Genomic DNA, 16,508 nt, shown 5'->3' with positions numbered 1-16,508 from the left:
CTCTGCCTGGAATGTTCTTTACCAATTGTTGAAATCCTTCAAGATCCAGCTGATATACCATCATTTTTGTTATGCCTTCCCCAATAAACTCAACTGGAAATCATTGCTCCTTCTTCAGTGATATATTTTACTTTTGCCCAGTATTCAAAGAAATTTATGGACATTTCTGACCTCCTACGAGATATTTAGTTCCACTGATCTTAGAATATCTTGACATAGCCTAACACATGAAAGTGTTTAATAAATGTTTACTGAGGCAAGTTAAATGGTGAATAAATATATTCATCTTTGTAAACAATAAGCATTCTATAATAATGTTACATATAATAGTCTATGAAGAATATTGCTTACTGTTTATGTATCTCTGATTTATTTATATTAATTCACTGAACAACTTTCCTTATTTATGCTACTAGTAGACTAATATTGTGCAGCAGACTTACTTTCAATACCTTAAAATCAGTGCATAATGTCTTATATGAGCAGTAAACAAAATAGAGAAATGCAGAAATATACTCATCTCTAATTAATTTGAGTACATTATATGTATGTTTCTTCAAACTCTCTTGTCTGAGCTGTAAATATTGCTAAAAACAATAATTGTGAAAGGGCACCATCTGCTATGCAAAGGATGGAATACTAAACATTTCTTAACAGAAATCAAATGTGGGTTTGAAATTAATCCCACTATTTACTAGCTATGTAACTTGAGCAAGTTACTTAAATGTTCTTAGCTTCATTCCTCTCAACTGTAAAATGGGAATGCTAACGACACTGATCTCTTACAGTAGACATGAGGTTTACAGGATACATACACGCAATTTTCAGTCTTGAGTCTGGTACATCATATGCAACCAGTAATCATTAGCTATTATATTAATGATAACAATGATTACTTTATTGTTACAAATAATTACAAATTATTTTACATTTGTCAACATAGAATGGAGGTTGGGATTCTTAATGTGCCTTTCTTTTTTACTCTATTCTTGAGGCAAATATTGACTTTGTAATAGTTTAATTAATAACTAGCTCATCTATATTACAGATTATAGTTTTTGTGGATTTTAGTAAAATGGTAAAGCCATCTCTTGAGAATAAAACTTATTTATAAATATCTGAACTTATGTGAAAATCAATCCTATAAAATTTATAATTCCAAACAGTAATGATTACTTTTTCAACCATTCCCTGCCTTCTGTAATTTAAATTATAGACTATGTATAAGTGGACACTTTACATAATCTTGTTCCATTCTTTGTGGTTGAAGAATGTCTTGGATATGTTGTAACCAGACATTACTTGCTGAGCCATATCAGCCACTACTGCACATAAGGTGAAATTCCCAGGACACAAGAATACTGGAATAACTTACTTAATATGTATGATCCATTAATATACACTTTCTGGGTTTTTTTTTTTTAAGTTTCTCATGACAACACCATGACTTTTCTAAAGAGGGTAAACCCTCTCCCTTTTCCCAACAAATATTACCAAAACCCACCTTGAAGCTCCCAATTGAGTCTAACCTGGCTGTTTTACTAGACAAATACCCTGCCTTCATGGAATTAATATTCTACTTGTAGATAGAGATGTTAAAGTCAAAATTACCACAATAGGTACCCAGTATTATTATTATTATGTGGTGTTACCCCTGTGCAAAGTAGAAAAGAATGTTGAAATTGAGCTTGACTATAGTTTACCACTCATATCATTATTACTCATGGTTCAGAATTAGAAATTTGAAAGTGATTTCAAAACTACTGTAATTTTTGTGAATGTGTAGTCTTATGGAACTGTCAAAGATTTGGGCGGACAGAGTGACCTGAAAAGCTGTATGATGTGGATAAATTATGTAATTATTTTGAGCCAGATTTTCTTTATCTGGAAATAATGATAATTATCCCTTAGAGATATTGTAAGAATTACAGAAAATAACAATTTTCAGGTGCCTAACACAGTGCTTAACAGCCTTTCACTTTCAGTTGCAGGGCATCTTTTAATTCTGGATAATTTAAACTTGATGGGTAATGTGATAAGCAAATTCTGAAGAACCCTGCAGTCCCCCAGATCCCATGTCCTGGTTAGTCAATAAATGTTGATCTAGGTACTGTTGTGAAGGACTTTGCAGATGTAAATAAAGTCCCAAGTCACTTGACCTTAGAGTTTTCTTTAGCTGGTAGCAGAAGAGAAAAATAAAAGGGAGTTGAAGCATGAAGGGGAATCAACTGATAATTCAACATTATCAGCTACAATTTTCTGAAAATATCCTTGGCAAGGACTAGCTAGTGTTCTTTAGAGGATGAGAACAGCTTCTGGCCGATAGCCAGGAAATGAGGACTACAGTCTATAAACACAAGGAATTGAATTAAGCCACAATCTGAGTGGGCTCAGAATTGGATTTTTTCTCCAGATCTTCTGTAAAAGAGCCCAGGTGTGAGACTCCTTCAGTGTGAGACCCTGGGCAGAGAACTCAGTTGAGCCATATAGGACTTGTGACCTATAGAAACTCTGAGATGATAAAAGGGAGTGGTTTTAAACTTCTTTATTTGTGAAAATTTGCAATGTAGCAATAGAACACCAGTACAGATAAATGTTAGGTTTCTTCACTTCATAGTCAAGATGCATTCTTTAACTTTTACTAGTTTTTCATAATGTTTGTCTTTTTGCATGAAAAAACAAAGAAAAAATCTTATTTTAAATATTTTCTGGTAAGATTATTGTTTCTAAATCTCTTGGTCTGTGTCCTTGACTTTCTATAGGTGTTCACCTACAGTTAGATAGAGGACATAAAAAAAAAATGTGCTTAATGTTCTTGGAATAATTTGGTCACAGTTGTACAGTGATTTACTGTCTTCAGGCAGCAGTCTACCATGATAGATAAACTCCAAATGTAATGACCTTCTCTTGGGCCGCATCCTCATTGATATTGTGAGGCATTTGGCTTTTACCGATATGCTCCCTGGATTTTACATAACATCAAGTCAGTTATCCTTTGAGCCTTACATCTTTCCTTCTTCATCTGACTCTGTGGCCATGTCTCATTCCATAAAAATGTTTTTCAAATATCAGTTTTTCTCTAACTGCTTTCTTGCTTTGATTGTATGTTTTGATATATGGATTTTATATATTCATGTATTTCAACTCTTACCTTTCTACAGCATCTAACACAGGGCCTGGCAGCAGCAGAAGCTCTATACACAAGTAAAATTTAAACCTTGATGACTCGCAACTTTATATTTCTAATCCTAATTCTTCCCAAGCCATTGGAGCACATGTCCAACTACTTATGAGACATATTCATTTTGATGTAGAATTTCCAAGTAAAATATAGGGCACTCTGTTAATATTTTTTAAGTATGAATATGTACCAAATATTCCATTGGACATAGTTATCCTAAAATAGTCAATATTTATCTGAAATTCAAATTAAACTGGACTTCTGTATTTTTATTTATTGAATTGGCAAACCTAGTTTGATGCACATTGAAATCTTGAAGTCAAAATGTCCAAACCAAATTAATATTATTACTCAAAGCAGCACCTGTGACATCCTTCACTGTTAGATTAATTTAGCCAATCAGGCCTGACTCCTTAGGATAAATAAGTAGTATAGCTGAGTAATTAATTAATAAAGCACAGACCCTAGACCCCCAATTACAATTACACAGGTCTACTTCTAGCTTCCTCACTTATTAGCTGTGTAGCCAATAGCAATCTACCAAGCTAAAGGCTGTTTCCTTATAGGTAACAAGAAGGTGATAATACAAGTAGCCCATATCAATAGAGTTTCATAAGAATTAAAATATAGAATCATGTAAAGCACACAGCCAGGCATCTAGGAACTACTCAGTTTTTTCTCTTCCCCATTTATAGCTCACAGAGCATAAATTAGGGTAATACTGGGTTGTAGCAAGAACTCAAAGATATTCAAGGAATGTAGAGAAGTAGTGAATATCTTGATACTTTTCAAATATTAATATAAGTATATATTTATTTGATAGCTTTATAGAGCAGAAATAAAATTATTTATCAAACTCACATCTACTTTTTCATATTTATATGTCTATCACAATATTAATTTTTCCTGTGGATGAGATACTCCTCTTTAGTTTTCTACAAAGCAGGAAGCAATGCATGATTTTAATTCTTTTATACTATGAGGTTTGCAAAAGCTAATTTTCCTTTGATGAACCTTAGCTATTTGGCTCTTTGTAATAGGCATTTGGCTAGATTTTCAAATTCTGAGGAAAACATTTAATACGGTGCTGAGCAACAGAAAACATAAAACATGTACATTGCCTAGTTTTAGGAAAAGAGTATGTGGGTGGAAGTTTAGACTCTTTCTGTTGTATGTGTTTTCCCTGAAACTGGTCAATCATTTGGCAGTGAGGTGGTAAAAAAGTTTACACTGTGTCAGGAAATTAGATAATATTTAATATTTCTTGAAATGATTAAACTGAATCTGTAATATCCTGAAATCAGCTGAAAAAGACTTGGACTAATTTAATATTGCAATATATTTAAATATTTCCATGCATTTAAATCATTAATTAATCATTAGAAAATGAACCTAAAAGTACTTGAATATCTACTATGTATGAATCACAATGCTAAGGACTATGTGACACTGGGAATTCTTATTAAGGGAGTGCTACCATGGAATCTGTACCTTAAGGTGGGTAGACAGAAATGACAGGTAGGATAGTCTGGAAAGGAGATCTGAAGGAAGCAGTGGTAATAATCCATGTTTGTGCTGGAACAATGTCAGTGTAGTGTATTCCAGGTAATAATCCAGACCTGTGCTCAAGCCATGGCAGCAGAGAGAAGAGAAATCCAGGTAATAATCTATAATGTGTTAGAGTGAGACAGAAGTGGAGGAGAAAGGATCTCTCTGGAAGACTTTTTAAAAGAACACGATATCATCATTATTTAAAATATCCATTAAAGTTAAACATAATGATAATCGTCGGCTAAGGAAAGGGAGCTGAAAGATCTGATATAATACTAAATGAGCTCCTTACATGTGAATTGGGAATATTAGAACTCCTAAGTAATTTCCAAGAGAATTATTTGACAAAAGCTTCTTGACCTGGACTGTGATATGTCACTCATAATGACTCCAGCAACATGAATTTGCAAAGAATGAATCAGGCCATGAGATAGCATCAGGGCAAGGGTCAATTTGTTCTTTGAAAGGGTTTATCTGTTATCACTGGGTAATAGATTGGACTCTGCAGCTCAGTCAAAGCTTTAACCCATCTGCTACAACTCACCTGCTGCCCCGTACCAGTAATTAATGTCAATCAGAGCATTCCTGGGGTTACCATGAAACATGAAATTGGGCCCTGGCATTTGAATTCTAAAGAAAATGTTCCCTACTTGCCCCTTAACACTCTTGTCTAATTAAAGCATTCACACTAAAAATATATTAAGTACTTCAGATTTTCTCATGTGTCCTGTCTCAAAAGCTATATGATAAGATTTGGATATTAAGAAGAAAGAGTAGAGAAAGCATTTTTTTCCTCTATTTTCAGTTATAGTGGCAAAGTTTGTTTTATTTTATTTGTTTTGTTTTCACTTGATCTAAAAATCTTTGGTTAGAGATGTTAATTTCATTGGTGGATCTGAAAGGTTTCCTTCAATAAGGCCAAAGCTAGAGAGAAACTACTGACTCCAAGCCCTCAAATAAACACAGCACCAAACAGAAAATGCCAGGGCTTAAATAGCTGGTCCAAGTCAGAGGTGACAAGGAAGCAAAGCAAATGGCAAAGGCTACTCTTTAATGACCATAAGATTTACATAAAATTACAAGATTGGAAAGGTGCAAGAATTACACCTCTATATACAGTCATCAGGATTACTATGATACTGTTTTATATAATAAAATATTCCTATCATGATTAGATTACCTACAACTTGAGGATCATGTAAGGGTTATGGGATTAAACAAGTATTATAAGGCCCCTCTCTACCCTTCCACTATGTCTGTGTGTCTGTCCCCCAGCCTCCAATCTGTCTCCACCAAAAAAAAAAAGAAAATTGTCACCAGAAATCAGGATTGATTCTAAACCCAGGAAAGGTTGAGACAAAATACGTGGTTGTTTTTGTTTTTCTATTTTATCATATCAGTAAAGCGGGTATTCTATAGATAACTTTTCAGCCATATGGCTTTTATTTAACAGTTAACAGTTAAATACTTGTCTCCCTTGACCTTAAGAGCAATATTTTGCTAATCATATTTTCTCATATTTCTTTTTTAAGTTCTTCTCCTTCCATATCTTCCTAAATGCACAGGGGTACTTCTCCTTACTCTCTGATCTTTTGGTTCACATTTCCTTACTGGAAAATCTTAATCACTTTTATGATTTTAACGATCATCTATAGATGAAAAATTCCAAATACTATTTAGCTATACCTTCTCTCTGAGTTTCAGATTTATAAATCTAAATATTTGTTTGACTCTCCTTAGATAACTATATACATTTTAATACTTAATATGTACATACACAATTAGACATATTACCTTCTTTTCAACATATCACCACTTTACCACACATAGGATTTTACTTCATGCTGTAGAATCCTCTCATTCAATATAGCACTCTTTCTACATGCCACCGCCTCACTATATCTATCAGTCTTGTTATTCTTAGTTATTTCTAAAATCTGCCCTTCCTTTGTTTTCCTATAGTCAAGAGCTTAGTTGAATTCTTCTTCACCTTTAGTCCAGAAAAATGTAAAATCTTCTTATCTTAAATGTTTATCTTTAAAAAAATCTGTTCAAACTGTCCATCATTGACTGATTAATTAGTTAATTCAAAATATATTCGTTAGCTAATTAATATATAACAGGCACTGTTAAGGGTGTTGAGATTACAACAGTAAAAACAGAAAGATGCAATTCCCCTATCCTCACTGAATTTTTGTTATGGAAAAGTGATGGAAAGGAATATTACCAGTATTACCAGTGTTGATAAATGGTGTGCATGAAGGAAACAAACAGTATGCTTAAGCTGAAAATAACAGAAGGACAAAGAAATTTAATTCTGATTTCAAGGAATATCTTTCAGAGGAAGTGACATATAAACCTACACTAAAGCATGAGAGAGAGCTAATCATGGGAAATGTATGTGTGCATGGGGTGGGGCTTGGTTGTGGTGGTACAGAATTTTCCAAGCAGAGGGAAGAGTATATGCAAAGACTCCTGGTGGAAAAGAGCTTGACATGGTCGAGGAATTTAAAAAAAACTACCACTGGGGCTAGGACACAATGAATAAGGGTTAGAGTGGTGGCAGTGGAGTTTAGGAAAAGACAAAAGTCGGATCATCCAAATCTTGTAATCTGCGGTATGGATTTTACATGTCTCTGAATTACAATTAAGTCATTAAGTATTTACAAGTCTGAGTAATAAAGTAAGTGGCCTGCAGAATGATGCTTAAGTTCAGTCTTTCTAGTATATATATATATATATATATATATATATACCCTTTACAATTTAAACTCTATTTTCATCCAAGCTTTGTCTCTTGATACTTGATGCCTTACATTCTATGTTTTGGTAGTCCCTCTACCTCTGAAATTGCTGGTTTATACCTTTGTGGCTTAGTTTGTTCTTCTCCCTTTGCTTGGAGTATTCTCTCCCAATTTCTTTGTTGAACTTCTACATAACCTAGAGGCCAATTCCACCTAATATCGCCTGCAGGAGCTCCAAGCCAGCTTGGCAACGTATTTTTTTTGCCCTCATATGTGTGTGGGACATGTGAGTGATGTATCTGGAGGCCATGATTATACAAATATTTATAATGTATGTAAATTTATATACAAGCTGGACCCTATGGGGGCTTCCTGGGACAGAGCCCCACCCCCAATATACTCTGCCTGCCTCTTGTTTGTAAAAAAGCTGTAGTCTCCCAGGCCTCCCCTGAGGCACAAAAACCTGGCTTAAGAGTTAATTATTGAAAGGATGTGAACATGTAGTGACAAAAATAACAGTTGGGTCAGGAGAACTGGTAACAATTTAAACAGTAAATCAGCTGTATAGCAGTCACAGAATCTTGAGTTCCACCCTGAAGGATATAGATAACAGTATCTGATGCACATTCTTGAGTTGTTTTAAAGGCTAACCACCCGCCCCCCAACCACATGGAAGAAGTTAACTCCATGATGACCATGAGCAGGTAGCCCCACACCTGCTTGAGCCTGAGGGTTGATGATATCAACCCCTGTGACACCACCCTGTTACTTCATCATCAACCAGTCAGAGAACTGTACAGGAGCTGCTCATGCAGCCTGCAATGCTCTCCAACACCTTGTCTTTAAATACACTTCCCTGAAACCCATCTGGGAGTTCAAGATTTTTGAGCATTAGCTGCCCACACTGTTTGGCATCTACAATAAGCACTGTGCTTTCCTTCACCACAACCCATGTCAGTAGATTGGCTTTACTGCCTGCAGGCAAGCAGACCCAACTTTGGTTCTACTGACTGCAGGTGAGCAGATCCAAGTTTGGTTCAGTAACATATATAGATATATAGGTACAGATAAATAGAGGGATATAAATATATTCATACATATACATAAATATGTACAAGGCATTTTAATAAAATATGTATGATAAAATGATTAGTTATTAGGAAAACTTTCTAGTTCATCTAATGACTAAAAAAATTAATCAGTTTTCTTCTGTGTATTAGTTTTATATGGCTACCTTAAAAATGACCAAAAACTTGGTGGTTCAATGCAACAGGAATTTATTACTTTCAGTTCTCTAGCTTGCAAGACTGATAAGGGTGTCACTGGAATAAAATCAAGGTACCTGTACTGCTGTATTCCTTGTTGGAGCTCTAGAGGAGAATTCATTTCCTTGCCTTTTCCAGTTTCCAAAGGCCACTTACATTCCACGGCTCATGGCCCCTTCTCCACCTGCAAAGTCAGCTATGTTGTATTGCTCTGTGATTTCTTTCAGTAGCCACACCTCCCTCTGACTGATTTTCCTCTTCTGTCTTTATCCTCTACATTTAAGACCTTTATGATTACATTGAACTAACCAGGACTATCCAAGATAAACTCCCTTTTTACGTTCATGACCTTAACTTGATCACAATGAAGTATTTCAGATTTTATCCAGTAGTAAATGGTGACCCATTGACCATCATCACCTTTTAGAGGGGAAATACAATAGCCAGGGAATGGTTTTAGGCAGTGTTGTGTGGCATCAAGTTTACAGGGATAGAGGGGAGAAGAAGAGACTGCCCTTATGAAGCTACCTCTTTTTTTTACAAGAACAGTACATTTTAAACTTTTTTATATTCACAGTTTAGGGCTCCTAATGTCTTAAGTATTTACCTCTCCACCTCAGTGCTAGTACACTGCTAAGACTTAATAAAGGAATTGACTGTTGAAATTCAACCGACTGGGTTAAATCACCTACCTTCTTTTGTAGAGTAACATTTTTTACATGAGACAAATATTTCTCAATTATATTGACATATATTCTAAATATTGTGTTCACTATTTCTGTATGCATTTTATAGCGACACATCTTGGCTACAAAGGGCCATATTGATTAATTGGCAATTAAGATAATACAAAGATATTTACTCAAGATTATTGTAGGTAATGCTCTGCTAGATACATTCTAGCTTGAAATGTTGTGTTCAGGCTTGACGACAACACTCCAAACAGTGTCCACTCAACATAAACACAATGCATCCATATCTCCTATTACCTCATCACTATACCTCTATTAATGAGGCCTCAATGAGCTAATACGATGTTTGCACAGGAAGGTTATCTAGTAAAAGAACGGAAGAAACATGTCATGTGAGAAGGAATACAAAGAAATGAAGATAATATGTCTTAAACGAAAGAGTGAAGAGGTTATAATAGGCATTTTCAAATATCTTGAATCCTGTGATGTGAAAGAGAAAATAAAATGATCTAATGGGTGGATTGTAAAAAGGAAGCAAATTTAGGTACGTGAGGAAGAAGTGTCTAACTGTGCTACCTAAGAGTAAAATGGGTTTTTTCACTTTAAAAAAAAATGCCTTTATTGGTCCAGAAACTGGATAGATGACCCAGAGAATTATTTCCAACTCCATGTTTTGTTGAATGTAAGTTATTCTAGACACAACATCTATGGAAGAAGAAAATCTTTGGTTCTTTAATTGCTAAAGTCTAAGCTTTCTCAGCAAATGGACATAAAGACAGACATTATCTTAAAATTGTTAAATCAGAAGTAGTTGAGTTTACATTATACTTCAGGCTGAAAGCCAGTACAATGCTAAACTTGGCAAACTTTCCTACTGTGGATCTTTAAGAAACAGAATCAGAATAATCTAACAAAACATGAATGACCACAAATGTACAGTATTAGAAAGTATTATTCCCTAGAGAATAGAAATTGATTTCCCCAAGCTAAGGATAATACCTCCTGCTGCAATAGAAAACTGAAAGCATGGAATCCACCACAAAACTATATTCTATAGGCAACCAAATTCAAAGAAATAAGTAGAATTTTACTTGCATATGCGTTCATTATTCAAAGGTCACAGTCTAATTTCATAAACACAAGAGAAAATATGAGCTGCGTTTCTTTGAAGCTGCAAATATATGTCAATTTGACAGAAGAGAAATTGATACATTTTGACTGAATTTTAGTCTATTTTCTAGTTTGCTCAATTGTTTTTAATTTATTAAATGCAATACCATAAAAATAGGCACTTTCATATAATGCTGACAGGACTGTAAATTGGTACAAACTTTCCAAAGGGCAATTTGATAATATGTTTCAAAAGTCTTAAGTATTTGACAACCCATGGCCACCTTTTTTTTTTTTTTTTCCTTTTTTGCGGTACGCGGGCCTCTCACTGTTGTGGCTTCTCCCGTTGCAGAGCACAGGCTCCGGATGCACAGGCCCAGCGGCCATGGCTAACGGGCCCAGCCACTCCGCGGCATGTGGGATCTTCCTGGACCGGGGCACGAACCCGTGTCCCCTGCATCGGCAGGCGAACTCTAAACAACTGTGCCACCGGGGAAGCCCTTGATGTCTTTTTAACTGAAAATAAGCTAAAGGGAATTTAGATTGCTTTTTCTTGAAATAAAGAGAGGCCATACTTCTCTCTGTCCTGGGCCACTACAGTTACCACACTCACCCAAAGGGAAATTTAAATATCAAACAATATTGGTAGAGCAGGTAAGTTTTCTTTTAAAGGACAATATACAATTCTTATAGCCAAAGTATTATTTGTAAATCATTTTCCTCCAGGAAAGAGATTTTTCAATTCCTCTTCTCTATTGTGATTTCTGATTCTGTGAATCAGAATCCCATCAAAGGAAACCAGTAAAGAATATAGATTTATAGGTTAATTATTTTCCTAGATATGGAGGGGAAAAAAGCTAAAACTTTCTTTTTCTTTGTCTAATAAATCAGAATTACAAAATCCCATGATCCCATGCAGACTCTGGCTAGTTTGCAGTTTGGAGACTTGAGAGAAGATGACAGCTGCAGACAGTGTGGAGGAAAAACCACCTTGCAACATAGTTTGTCAAGTTACAGCCTCTGGCTTTGACCTAGGGCCAGTATTCCTGGAGACATGATGAAGTGCGAAAAGTACTGGCAGGCATTTTAGACTAAAAAAAAATAAGTTAGGCATTAAGGGAAAAGGGGGACCAGGAGAGATTAATATTTGTGAGGTTTATAGCAAAAAAGGCAAAGCAATAGGAAGTAAAGAAATCCCTGAAGGGACTTTCTTACAACAGCAGCAGATTAGAAACAGGATGGACAAGAGCAGGAAGCTTATTTTTCCAGCTGGAGCCTTCCCTGCAAACCTGAGGTCGATTTTGGAACGGCAGACAAATGCCAAGCAAATGCAAAATCAAGAAATCATGATAGAATTTACAGGCTCTGGAAAAGTCTGGCGGCTGGGAAGAAAGAAAGGGAGAGAAGGAAAGAGTGGGGGAGTTGTGAAGAGAGTAAGGGATAAAATACAGAAGAATGTACCTGCATTCTGAAATTGGAACATTTTGGAAACAGAGCAAGAGAGCAGAATAACGTTTGTGCTAGTGAATGCAGATTTTCAAGTTAGAAGAAGAGTTAGAGGTGACCTAGTCTAGATATTTTCAAATTTTATAGCCACAGGAATACACCTCAAATTCATATGCAGAATCTCCATATGGATACAGAAGAGCTGATCTAAGAGGAAGGGTCAGGCTTGGACCTGTGTGCACTGGCCTCAACACATGCCTGGAAATTGACTCCTAGGTCACTTAGAGAATCTTTAATGCTTTTCAAAATATTTGAAAATAAACCTGGTCTAACCTATCCCTTCATTTATTACTTAAGGAAACAGAATTTAAGATCTTTGGGCTTGTGAAATATATTTTGAGGACCTACGTGCTGTAAGGCTCTGTCTATATTTCCTGATGCCATGGGTTCTGAAGTTCCAGGGTCTCTCTGCTGAAAATAAAGGTCCTTGAACATCCCTCATAACACTGTGGGTAATTGTTACACACATTTCTTCATGATAGACTTAACAATAGACTGATGAACTCCACTCTCACTCTGAGAAACAGAGAGATGATTCTTTTCTGTTTAAAACTGACACTTTACTGGCATGGTGAATAAGGCAGGGATGGAAGAAAATTAGTCTGCCTTTGCCTGCAACTCTATCTGTTCTCATTGGTGCCTACTGCCATAGGTGGGGTTTTCCAACAGTTTTCCTCAGCCTCTCCAGCTTGTAATGACTCTTTTAATAATATTTTCCAGCAACTGGTCTGTCCCTGTCAGTTTTCAGAAATGGCATTTTCTACTGGCATTAACTTTGCTTCAGATGTTCAAGTTAGCAGCTTCTTCTGGCTACTCTGGTAGGATAATGGTGTCCCACTATCACTCAGTAGCTGGCAAAGAAAAATTCTTCCACTCTGAGTACTATCTCAGCAGTGTCCTTCTTAGAAGCACTTCTGTGAAACCTTTTAATCACAGCTACCTTGCAGCACAACTCTTTCAGTGTATGATTTCAGAAAACCATCTAGTTTCACTGGGAAAGCACATCTTTGTATATACATATATTGTTACATTTATGTTACCTTTTTTGCTTTAACTTTGCCTTGAAATGAATTCTGACCTTGTTGGCAGAAACGTTGGGTAAGCATTGTCTCTTTCACTTTCTAAAGATGTGAATCCAGGAAGACCATAAAATCTCAAAGAATCTCATATCCCTCATCCGTTCAGATTGAGATAAATCCTAATGACCTCCAGAGGTACTGGAAGCCTTAAAAAAAGTCAGACTAATGTGAAAATGTTTTCAAAATTATAAACTATTATGTGAATATAAGGGACTGTATAACCACAATCATAATAGTATCAGTCTGTTTCCTCTGCCTTGACTTTCTGCTTTTTAAGGCTCTCACTGTAACAAAAATCCATTTGTTACGGGTTTTGAGGGAGGATATTCAAGCTGAGGAATATAGTTTAGTAATATCTAAACTTAGACAATAGGGTACTTGGCAAAATCTCCCAATTCTTCTTCACATACCTCTCATGTACATGGAGGCAATTATTCTTAAATATAGTGACAAAAATTTCCTAGTTATCCCATAGTTTCCGATGTAAAAGATACACAATTACAAGATTCTTGGGAATCCAAAGTCTTTTTGTTAGTGAATGAAGTCACTGAGTAACATGAATTTAATTTTTTCAGTGTACAGTTTATTTGTCTATTAAGGAATTTGTGTTGATTATTACATGCAACTTCACCAACAAGCTCTTAATTTTGTGCTGTATTTTATTACCAAATGGAAATACACCCACCAATAAATATTTAATATAAGTATGCCCCCTATAATATTTGTAACCTGCTTGCCTCTTCCCCTCTGTTCTATCTCTCCACAAAACAGTTTCTGTCTTTCAGTGGCTTAAGCCAGAATCCAATCCTCCATACCTTGACTCCTTTCTCTTATATTTTATCAATCACAGAAGACTCCTGATTCTATCTGCTAACTGTATTTTAAGTTTTATTTCTTTCCATCTCCAATGGCATTTCTCTCAATGTTACCTCTGACACTGATGGTGGAAACAGCATCCAAATTAGTTTTCCTGTCTCCAGCTTTTCCCCCAGTCACCCTACAGCAATCTAAATGCTATCTAAATACAAAAATAATACTGTAAACCAGAAAGTAAGCTCCATGAGATCAGGACCTGGGTCTTTCTTTCTCACATCTTCATCCCTAGTAACTTTTATTTTTCATCTTTTATTGGAGTATAATTGCTTTACAATGGCGTGTTAGTTTCTGCTTTATAACAAAGTGAATCAGTTATACATATACATATGTTCCCATATCTCCTCCCTCTTGAGTCTCCCTCCCTCCCAGCCTCCCTATCCCACCCAACCAGGTGGTCACAAAGCACCAAGCTGATCTCCCTGTGCTATGCGGCTGCTTCCCACTAGCTATCTATTTTACATTTAATAGTGTATATATGTCCATGACACTCCCTCACTTTGTCACAGCTTACCATTCTCCCTCCGCATATCCTCAAGTCCACTCTCTAGTAGGTCTGTGTCTCTACTCCCATCTTACCCCTAGGTACTTAATGACATTTTTTTTTCTTATATTCCATATATATGTGTTAGCTTACGGTATTTGTCTTTCTCTTTCTGACTTACTTCACTCTGTATGACAGACTCTAGGTCCATCCACCTCACTACAAATAACTCAATTTTGTTTCATTTATGGCTCAGTAATATTCCATTGTATATATGTGCCACATCTTCTTTATCCATTCATCCGATGATGGGAACTTAGGTTGTTTCCATCTCCTGGCTATTGTAAATAGAGCTGCAATGAACATTTTGGTACATGACTCTTTTTGAATTACGGTTTTCTCAGGGTATATGCCCAGTAGTGGGATTGCTGGGTCATATGGTAGCTCTATTTGTAGTTTTTTAAGGAACCTCCATACTGTTCTCCATAGTGACTGTACCAATTCACATTCCCACCAACAGTGCAAGAGTGCTCCCTTTTCTCCACACCCTCTCCAGTATTTATTGTTTCTACATCTTTTGATGATGGCCATTCTGACCGGTGTGAGATGATATCTCATTGTAGTTTTGATTTGCATTAATGATTAATGATGTTGAGCATTCTTTCATGTGTTTGTTGGCAATCTGTATATCTTCTTTGGACAAATGTCTATTTAGGTCTTCTGCCCATTTTGGATTGGGCTGTTTGCTTTTTTTGTTATTGAGCTGCTTATAAATTTTGGAGATTAATCCTTTGTCAGTTGCTTCATTTGCAAATATTTTCTCCATCCTGAGTGTTGTCTTTTGGTCTTGTTTATGGTTTCCTTTGCTGTGCAAAAGCTTTGAAGTTTCATTAGGTCCCATTTGTTTATTTTTGTTTTTATTTCCATTACTCTAGGAGGTGGGTCAAAAAGGATCTTGCTGTGATTTATGTCATAGAGTGTTGTACCTATGTTTTCCTCTAAGAGTTTGATAGTGTCTGGCCTTACATTTAGGTCTTTACTCCATTTTAGGCTTCCTTTTGTGTATGGTGTTAGGGAGTGTTCTAATGTCATCCTTTTACATGTACCTGTCCAGTTTTCCCAGCACCACTTATTGAAGAGGCTGTCCTTTCTCCACTGTACATTCCTGCCTCCTTTATGAAAGATAGGGTGACCATATGTGTGTGGCTTTATCTCTGGGCTTTCTATCCTATTCCATTGATCTATATTTCTGTTTTTGTGCCAGTACCATACTGTCTTGATTAGTGTAGCTTTGTAGTATAGTCTGAAGTGAGGGAACCTGATTCCTCCAGCTCCGTTTTTCTTTCACAAGATTGCTTTGGTTATTCGGGGTCTTTTGTGTTTCCATACAAATTGTGAAATTTTTTGTTCTAGTTCTGTGAAAAATGCCAGTGATAGTTTGATAGGGATTGCATTGAATCTATAGATTGCTTTGGGTAGTAGAGTCATTTTCACAATGTTCATTCTTCCAATCCAAGAACATGGTATATCTCTCCATTTACTTGTATCATCTTTAATTTCTTTCTTCAGTGTCTTATAATTTTCTGCATACAGGTCTTTTGTCTCCTTAGGTAGGTTTATTCCTAGATATATTATTCTTTTTGTGACAGTGGTAAATGGGAGTGTTTTATTGATTTCACTTTCATATTTTTCATCATTAGTGTATAGGAATGCCAGAGATTTCTGTGCATTACTTTTGTATCCTGCTACTTTACCAAATTCATTGATTAGCTCTAGTAGTTTTCTGGTAGCATCTTTAGGATTCTCTATGTATAGTACCATGTCATCTGCAAAAACTGACAGCTTTACTTCTTCTTTTCTGGTTTGGATTCCTTTTATTTCCTTTTCTTCTCTAATTGCTTGCCTAAAACTTCCAAAACTATGTTGAATAAGAGTGGTGAGAGTGGGCAACCTGGTCTTGCTCCTGATCTTAGTGGAAATGCTTTCAGTTTTTCACCATTGAGAATGATGTTGTCTGTGGGTT

The sequence above is a fragment of the Globicephala melas genome, chromosome 8 (assembly GCF_963455315.2).
Source record: "Globicephala melas chromosome 8, mGloMel1.2, whole genome shotgun sequence".
Taxonomy (NCBI): Eukaryota; Metazoa; Chordata; class Mammalia; order Artiodactyla; family Delphinidae; genus Globicephala; species Globicephala melas.
This window is presented reverse-complemented; position numbering follows the sequence as displayed.